This window comes from Nicotiana sylvestris, chromosome 2 (genome assembly GCF_000393655.2).
Source record: "Nicotiana sylvestris chromosome 2, ASM39365v2, whole genome shotgun sequence".
Classification (NCBI taxonomy): domain Eukaryota; kingdom Viridiplantae; phylum Streptophyta; class Magnoliopsida; order Solanales; family Solanaceae; genus Nicotiana; species Nicotiana sylvestris.
The window spans coordinates 116,839,560-116,849,097 of record NC_091058.1 but is presented as its reverse complement, the minus strand read 5'-3'; the positions used below and the strand labels follow the sequence as shown (position 1 = coordinate 116,849,097).

Sequence of the window (9,538 nt, the reverse complement as noted above, 5' to 3'; positions counted from 1 at the left end):
TGCTTCTAGTGCTGCCCAGCTGCATGCATTTTGTGATGCAGATTGGGCTTACTGTCTCAACACTAGACGATCTATCACAGGATACCTTATCATGTATGGTGATTCTCTCATCTCCTGGAAGTCAAAGAAGCAGTCTACCATTTCAAGGAGCTCTGCTGAAGCAGAGTACAGGAGTATGGCATCAACGGTCGCTGAGATCACTTGGCTCATTGGCTTATTCAAAAAGCTCAATGTTCAGCTTCATCTATCTGTGCCTCTTCACTGTGATAGCAAATCTTCTATCCAGATTGCTGCCAATCCTGTTTTTCATGAACGGACAAAGCACATTGACATCGACTGTCACTTCATTCGCGAGAAGATCCAGCAAGGTTTGGTCAAGACTATGTACCTTGCCTCGACTGAACAGCCTGCTGATGTTCTTACTAAGGGTCTTTCTCGTCTGCAGCATCATCACTTGCTTTCCAAGCTAGGAATGAAGAACATCTTCATTTCCCCTAGCTTGAGGGGGGGTGTAGAAGATAGTGCCAGTGCACACGGTACTTAGTTAGTTGGGTCACTTAACTATAGTTAGTTGTTAACTTAACCATGGTTAGTCAATTGTATATAAATACTTGTATTACACATTGTAAATGTAAGAGAAAAAAATCATTTTCTTCTGCAACTCTATTACAGTTCTATCTCCTCTGCTTCTATTTTCTCTTCTGTTCTCTCGATCAATCTCACACACACATTGAATTAGTGTTCATTACAGAATTCAACACTAGCATATCATGTCCAACAGTATATATGCTACTAGTTAACAAGTGAAATTTCCAAGATGAAACAAATAGGAGTAAAACTGCTCGGATTATTACAAGAAGACTTCTAAGTAAACTACCAAGAAATGTCACTAACTGAGAATCCAGGTTCACGAACCTTCAACAAATTTTAGCTTTTTGGCGTTTCACATACTGAAGAATAGGCTCTTTTACCTGTAGACCCCAAAAAAGGTAACAAGAAGAATGATCTTCTAGATTGCGAAGTGTAACCAAGTTCCTCTGGAGAAATTTGATGCATACGATGCTTGCTTTCCTGTTACGTACGCGTATACTGACTAGACTTGCACCTGCTACAGACAACTGTTTCAGACTCATTATCTTTGTTTGTGCTTCCATATAGTTTTTCCATTCTCATTCCCAGCTATGAAACTCTCACGAGAAGCTACAGGCTGCATAATGTCATATGTAAGTTTTAACGATCGAGTTTCCTGCAGTAACAAACTTTTCAGATTAGTTGCAGTTCACGAGATAACCAACCTCAGCTCTGCTTGAGGTGTGTTTTCATGGTTTCTTCTCTTTGAGACAGTTCGATCGCTCAAGAGAGCCATTCTGGTATGCATCAGACTTCTGTCTTGATCGTGTGAGATCTGATCCAATAGAGTGGAGAGCACCGCAGGTGGATAGATCTCTATGATTGTAATTTCACCGATGGTCACTCAACTATGTTTTAATTTTACTAAAGTTACTCAATTATTTTTTGTCGCTTAAAAGTCATTTTGGCTCAAACTCCTACCATAAATATGACATGACATAAAATTTAGTGAGAAAAATCCAAAAATAAATGCCACATAAGCTTAAATGGATCATACTCAATTTAAATCCATTTCTTCCTTAATGTGATTTGACCCATAACCCAAATGTTTTCAATAAAAAAATATTAAATTTCACATTAGTTTAAAATGATTATCGTATACTACAAAATTCTTGTCTTTTCTGTTACATAATGCCCATTTATAATTATTCTATACTAAAAAAATGCTTATCTTATTTGTATGCCTCATCCAAGTCGTTTTATAACTCTATTGAAGTTAAAATAGTATTGTATCCAACTCATATAACATATTTATAATTTTCTAGTGAAATTAAAATAGTATTGTATTCATCTTACATAACATATTAATGTATCATAAGCATACGAGAATAATAATAATTAGGCTAATAAGAGTCTATTTTCAAAATGAACATACACTTAAAACAACCTATTGCAATTGTTTAGACAAAAGAAATATTGTACTTGTACGATAAAAATCCTACAAAAACATCACAGGACCTAATTTTATTAGGGGTGTTTTTTTTTTCCCCTATTGAAACCCATTTGGGTTATAGGTCAAATCACCTTAAAGGAGAAATGGATCTAAAGTGGGTATAGTCTATTTAAGCTTATGTGACATTTATTTTTGGATTTTTCTCATTAAATTTTATGTCATGTCATATTTATGGCAAGAGTTTGAGCCAAAATGACTTTTAACTGACAATGAGAAAGTTTAGTTACTTTTAAGTGACAAAAAAAATTGAGTGACTTTAATAAAATCGAAACATAGTTAAGTGATCGTCAGTGAAATTAACCCGCACTAAAGCTGTCGTAGAGTTTGTGATAGTAGTCTTGACGACAGCCATAAATTGACTTGAGTAAACACTAGAGGAAGTTCTGAATTGTTGGATTACCTGATTTAGTTCATGTCCACATCCTGACCAATGACATAGTTAATAAATGAATTAAAACTACAACAGTGTAATATCTATTGAACCCATATAAACTCATGACTATTATCATGACATCTTTCTCTAGGACTTTCTTAACCTCAACCAGCTTTTTCTCAGTCAAGTCCGAGTGGATCACACACTTGCCTGCAATAACGGAAGCGATCCAACAAATGGTGTAACTGTTATTTATTTCTTTCTCCTCCGTGCAAAGCCAAAGATGCAGCTTGCCAGTGAGTACATAGCCTAGCCTCAAGAAAGCCTATCTTGTGTCATTTTATCTATTAGCTTCCTCACAGTAGTTTGATTTACTTCTCCTCCTAGTTCACTTTGAAGTTTTCTAATCATTACATAGTTCATTGGCAGATCATGATACAAAGCCTGAGACATGACAGTCCATTACGAACATGCATTCCAGGAATTAAGCATCTAAACTCAATACAGCTCATAACAGGATTTCAATTAGTGAAATAAGATACTGTTATATATATGCCCTCCTCTCATACTTTGAGAACTTTACTTAACTAAATGAGAATACTAAACCTTTCTCCTCATTCTATCGGATGTTATTTGGATATATGTTCTTTCCATATCCTTCAGGTAGGAGGAGGAAACCAATACTCAGGGGATTTTCCATTGGTTAAGACAGGCAGACCACCAGATATCCCAGGAAGGAATCACTTAAATTCTTCTTATTTGATCTGATAATTCTGGGGAGTGACCGTTTGCAAAAGCATTAGAAACGCTAATCAGCGATTTGGGTGATGGTGGTGATCGCATGCATAAAGAGACAAACATTTATCTTGACTGAAGGTATGCTAAACCTATGCTTGACAAACATTTATCTTGACGAAGCTAGGAAAGGACACAAAAATTGAGGGAAGGGCATACAGTAACATCATCATAATAAAGGAGCTTTATTAGTATCATACGCTGAAAAAAAAGGAAAGGAGGAAAAGGATTTGATATTATAAACCAGATAAAAATAAAAAATTGGAACACCAATGGTTAATGAATATTGCAGCCTGTCTTTAAAGAATAACATAAAGCTTTACCTCTTCTGGCATCTTATCCAAAGTTCTCATCAACTGAATATATGTACGGACCATTTTATGCGCAGAACTCCTGAAACAGTGCTATTTCTTATCTCAGTGGTTCTAGCTATCCAAAATCAACTAGCTTAAGACGAAACAGTGAACTAGAATTTCATGACATCAATATAACTACCTCATCTGATTGGGTGTTATTTCAGTGGTTGAGTCACACTTGAATTTTCCCCGTGTTCATTCCAATTCGTTTCATATCCATTGACACTTTCTTGGCTGTCAGAGTTTGAATAACAGAAAGAAACTGCAAGTAGAGAACTAGCACTATCAGTTATCCTCAGGCTTAGATTATAGTGTCACAAATGATATAAAATTAACATCAAATGGATATTCTTTAGCTTTATCATTATTTCAAGCGATGCTATTCTGAGATGCTGAACTACTCAGCCTGTGATATAATTATATCAGTGCAAACATATAACTATCTAATTACAGTCCAAATCCAACCGTCCTATCTTGTTGTCATACATGCTGTCACGACCCAAAATCCACAAGTCGTGATAGCACCTAACTCGACGGTCAGCCAATTAACAGTTAACACAATCCTAATAAAATAAATGTATCAGCAATCGATATAACTGAATTTCCATATAAAATCCCAAGGACTGGTAGTACAAGACATGAGCTACTAAGACTAGATTGTTGTAAAAACGAATATGAAATAAATACAACTTCTGTTTGAAAGGTACTTAAACAGAATCCATCTCTAGGACTACCCAGGGACAAGTGGTAGCCACATCCAGAAGGCACGAACATCTTCAGAGTCAGCTCCCGACATCACCCGCAGCTCCGCTCCAAAATCTGCATGCAAGGTGCAAAAGTATAGCATGAGTACAACCGACCTCATGTACTCAATAAGTATCTTGACTAACCTCGGTGAAGTAGTGACGAGACTTTTTAGTTAAAAGATACTCACTGATATAACCTGTACTGTAAGGTTGTAACTAATAACCCAAAATTAATGTATTTTTTGAGCCTTTTATACCCTTTCTTTCTAGCCTATCCAAAACTCACATTACGGTCCAAAGAAAGACCTTCTGATCAGTCTTTAAAAAATGCCAAGTCAGACAAATGAAAAGTCTTACCGGCGAACATAACATTTTGTTCCACAGCAGAAAGGACTCTAATCTCCAACAGAAGGAGTCATACCAGCAACACTCCAAATCCCCAGCTGGAGAGATATAAAACGAGAGAGTCTTATTGGTGAAAACCTTCACAAGCACCATAAGGCGATGAAAGCTGAGAAAAAGCAATAGAACAATACTACAATATAACAGAAAAGAGTACATGAAACGAATATGTGAAGCAATAACTGAGTACTAGCAATTTAACATTTCCAAATATCTCGACCAATCATTTACTTAGAGCGATAACCAACAAACCACGATAGTAACTCCTCAAGATGTCAAATCAAATGGCACGGCAACACCTTTCGTACATTTATCTCATCCTCACCAAATATACGGGTAACAATACCAACCAGGTGAAAGAAATGCTGATAACAGTAATGACACAGTAAGAAATACACAAGTAACAATGATGAACAAGGCAGTACATATAGACAACAGTAATAGACTAGGTAGGAGCATAAGAGTAATGACATCAATTAGGAAAGAAGAACATAATTTCACCTAACTAGCATGGTAGAAGGCATAGATGTAGATATAACAAATAAGAGGAAAAAGCATGGTCTTTATAAGCTAACACATAGAGGCATGAACGACTAACATGGTAGAAGGCTTATACTAAAGTGCAACAAAATAGATACGACATAGATGTAGATATAACAGCAGGAAAGAAAGCATGATATTTGCAAGTTAAATAAATAGAAGGCATGAACAACACCAACAACAATCGAGATAGAGGACAAAGACAAAACAACGACGACACGTCACGTAGATAACATAGGTGCAACAGTAGTAACTCCAGGTAAAGGCATGAATGTACACACAAGGAAAACATATCACAACGTAATACATGTCCCTTGTCCTCGCCTGCACGGAAATACCCTTCGTGCCATGAACTCATGATAATATAAAAGCATGGTAATATAAATGAAATGGCACGACATCACCCTTCATGCTTTTACTCTCATCCTTACATGATAATGCAAATGAGATCAGGATAATATAAATGAAATGGCACGGCATCGCACTTCGTGCTTTTACTCTCAAATGAAATAGCATGGCATCACCCTTTGTGTTTTTACTCTCAAATGAAATGGCACGACATCACCTTTCGTATTTTACACTCTCCCTCGCATGATAATATGTATACAATGACACGGCATCACCCTTCGTGCTTTACACTCTTCCTTACCAAGCATATGTATATCAATGACAAACAAGGTAGGAAACATAAATAACGTCAAGGAGAGTATTTAAACGAATATTCCAAATGAACCCCAATCACAACTTTCAAGCCAACAATAGTTCAATAAACTCTCGACAACCTTATTATTCAAGTATTTCAACAAATCTCAAGAATGATCTACAACACGAGTAAAAAAATCTAATATCTCAAGAATATCGGCCATAGCAATGTATTAATGATTGAACATAATGATGACCAAATTAGACACATCAATGTTTCTCAAAATCCCGTCAAATTTTAATCAAGTTATAATAAACTAAATCTTGATTTCTAACATTTAATTCCATATTCTTAGTGATCTAGAAGTCAAGTAGGACATGAAGCAAGAATGGTCATGTAATTCTACAAGGTGCAATTTATAGTATAATTTACTCCCGAGCATGATTAACCCTGGCACATGCATGTATGCCCGTCACGTCATATATGTATCACCCCCGCATGTAGCAAATAATGTCAAATAGTAGGAAAAATTCCCTTAACAAAGTTAGACAAGACACTTATCTCAATTCGGCCAACTAAATACTCAAATTAGCTTATTCCTTTACAAATTCACCTCCGCCCAACTCAATCTAGCCAAAAATGACTTAAATACATCATACAATGCAAGAGAAAACAATTTCAATTAATAAAGTTATGACCTTTAAACAATTTTCAAAAAGTCAACAAAAGTCAACCCCGGGCTTGCCCGGTCCAAACCTAGGTCCAAGTGTAGGTCTTGACTACCCATAGCCCCCACGAGTTTATATACGTATTTTGTTTCCAAATTCGAGTCCTATTCGACTTTCAAATCCCAAATTTTTATTTTTCAAAGCTTTGACAAAATCCCCAAATTTTTTCCTAGATTCTCATGAATTTGATGTTGAATCTTATGTATAATCACGAAATATAATTGAAAGTTGATTAAAATTGCTTACTCGATAGTTTGGTATGAAAATCCTTCCACAAGATCGCCTCTCATCGAGGTTAGGGTTCAAAATATAACAAAATGAATCAAAAACCCGAATTACACAGCTGAAAACAAGCTGATGATGCCGCATTTGTGATCTAGGGTTCGTAATTGCGAACCCTCGCAAAAGTGAAGAAGCCTTCGCAATTGCGAACAAGAACAGGGCTGGAAAATGTCGCAATTGCGAACTGGACATCGCAATTGCGATAAAAAAAAGTTCGCAATTGCGAGTACACCAGAAACCAACAGTCTCTCCAACACGGAAATGAGCATAACTCTCTCATACAAAGTCCGAATTCCACGATTCTTTTTGCTATGGCTCCGTAATTACGATACGGATCTAATGCTTCAAAAAAACTTAATTTTGAGCTCATTTGCATAATATGAAACTATTTATGCTTGAAGAAACGGTGCCGAAGCAAAAAAAAAAAACAAGCGCAACACAACCTAAACCTATCTGAAACTCACCCAAGCTACTCGGGACCTCATTCGGACATACCAACAAGTCTTGTAACCCAACACGGACCTACTCGAGGCCTCAAATCACGTCAAATAACATCGAAATTATGAAACACACCTCAAATCGAATTTAATGAACTTATGAGACTTCTACAGCTTGCACCGAATCATATCAAATCTACCCGGCATGACATCAAATTTTGCATGCAAGTCTCAAATCACATAACGGAGCTAATCCAACTTTCGGAATCGCATTCCGACCTTGATACCACCAAAGTTAACTCTCGGTCAAACTTCTCAACCTTCCAAAACTTCAATTTTCCAATTTTCGCCGACATGCTTCAATTTACCCTATGGACCTCCAATTCCAAATCCGGACGCACGCCTAAGTCCAAAATCACCATACAAAGCTATTGGAATCACCAAAACCCCAATCCGAGGTCAAAATGCTAAAAAGTCAAACTTGGTCAACTCTTCCAACTTAAAGCTTCAATTCTGAAGTTTATTCTTCCAAATCGATTCCAGGTAACTTGAAAACCAAAACCAACGATTCACACACGTCATAATACATCATGAGAAGATACTCGTGCCCTTAAACTGTCGAGCAAAGTGCAAATGTTCAAAACGACCAGTCGTGTCGTTACACATGCATATTCCTCGGTCGTTAGTCCATCTATTTTTTGCACACGCAGAACAAGAGTATGTTAAGATACTTCTTCTGCAATGCATCATAAACACCTCCAAATAACAAAGAAGTGTAAAGAACTGATAGGGCAGAATATAAAATCTAACACAAAGTATGATAGACTAGTCAAAGATCAACATGCCTTTTCCCAACCAATCAATCAGTCGACGTGATTCAGCATCCATGGGCATGAGTTTCTTAATTTTCATCTCTGCTTGTTATATAAGCATTAACGGAATTAACGCAGATAACTGAAAGAGACTGATAGCATGATAAATTTAACTTGGCAGAAAGAGGTAACCTAAAGGTAGAACAGATTTATCACTAAAATCATCACCATCCATGTGCCTGAGACTTCAATACAATATTTGAAAATTTTAGGTACTTTATCACCAAATTCACTAACAAAGAGATATAAAATAACAATCTAAAATAACCAAAGCTAAAGATGTAAATCAACTCTCTAAATAATCAGCGTTCCAATCAATCAATTTGCAATTGAACAGATTTAAGTTTCAAGTGAAATCCAGTGTATACAGTAGTGATCGATCTTAACGTGTTCAAAAATAGCGGATGAAAAGAAAAATGTGCAAAGGATGAAGTTAAACAGGGGATTTACCAGGAGTAGTGAGTCCTGCTCCATAATTTCTGATTCCTTCACTTTCTGAGCCACAACCTGTGAATTCCGATAGAAAAATGAAAGTTACAATATGCATGTGAATTAAACAAATGAATCAAAGTGGAATGAATAGAAAAGTATTTCTCCGATGATATCTCTGCTAATACTCACCATCGTTTTGCCAGATTTCTGTAGAGAGAGAAAGATTTGGAGAATTAGAGCTCCAGTTTTTCGGAAAGCTTTGCCGGAAATGAATGAAATTGGCGTGAGGGAAGTATAGTGCAGGGGAGGTGAGTTTAAGCGCAACGCGGACTGCGTGCTATAGTGGCTTAAACAGTAATTTCAGGAAAATGCAGGGTTCTTTTTGTATTGGGTAAATTGCTCTTGACACCGCTGAATGAAAGTAACTATTGTAAAGATACGTCCTCTTTTTTTTAAAAGGAATTTTTACCTCATATAGCAAAGATTAACACCTTATTTATTTTAAATAAATATTATTTAGAAATATTATATTCTATAAATACCTTTTAATATTTATAGCAAAATATCTAATTTTGGTTACCTCCTAACCCTAAGCCACTAAGTACGCTATTCAGTTACACTATTTTCTTTCTCTCTCTACTTTGATACATGTCATTCTCTTCCCCCGTTCCCTGAAAATACAATGTTCAATCTCAAAATTCCTCTCACTCACATCACCTACGTTATCTCTGATCCCAATTTCTCCAATTCTCTTGAGTGTTTCTTAATTTTTGAATTTTCTTTAATGTTTTCCTTGGATGTATTGCTTCCCCACCTAACAGTTGGACGCTTTTGTCTGAGAACCTACAC

General features: G+C 36.3%; 1 long non-coding RNA gene across 2 annotated transcripts; it reads right to left on the bottom strand.

Annotated features, from left to right (window-relative positions):
- Positions 1–597: 597 nt before the first annotated feature.
- Positions 598–9,087, bottom strand: LOC104237135 (uncharacterized). 2 transcript variants are annotated; one of them, XR_011405470.1, is made up of 7 exons: positions 8,879–9,087; positions 8,708–8,764; positions 4,711–4,796; positions 3,747–4,426; positions 3,575–3,644; positions 1,296–2,506; positions 598–1,207 (listed from the first exon to the last, which is right to left on the bottom strand). It is a non-coding gene; the product is annotated as an uncharacterized lncRNA (long non-coding RNA). The 2 variants fall into 2 exon arrangements; XR_011405469.1 differs by having other exon boundaries at positions 4,711–4,836; positions 8,879–9,064.
- Between the last annotated feature and the right edge of the window lie 451 nt (positions 9,088–9,538).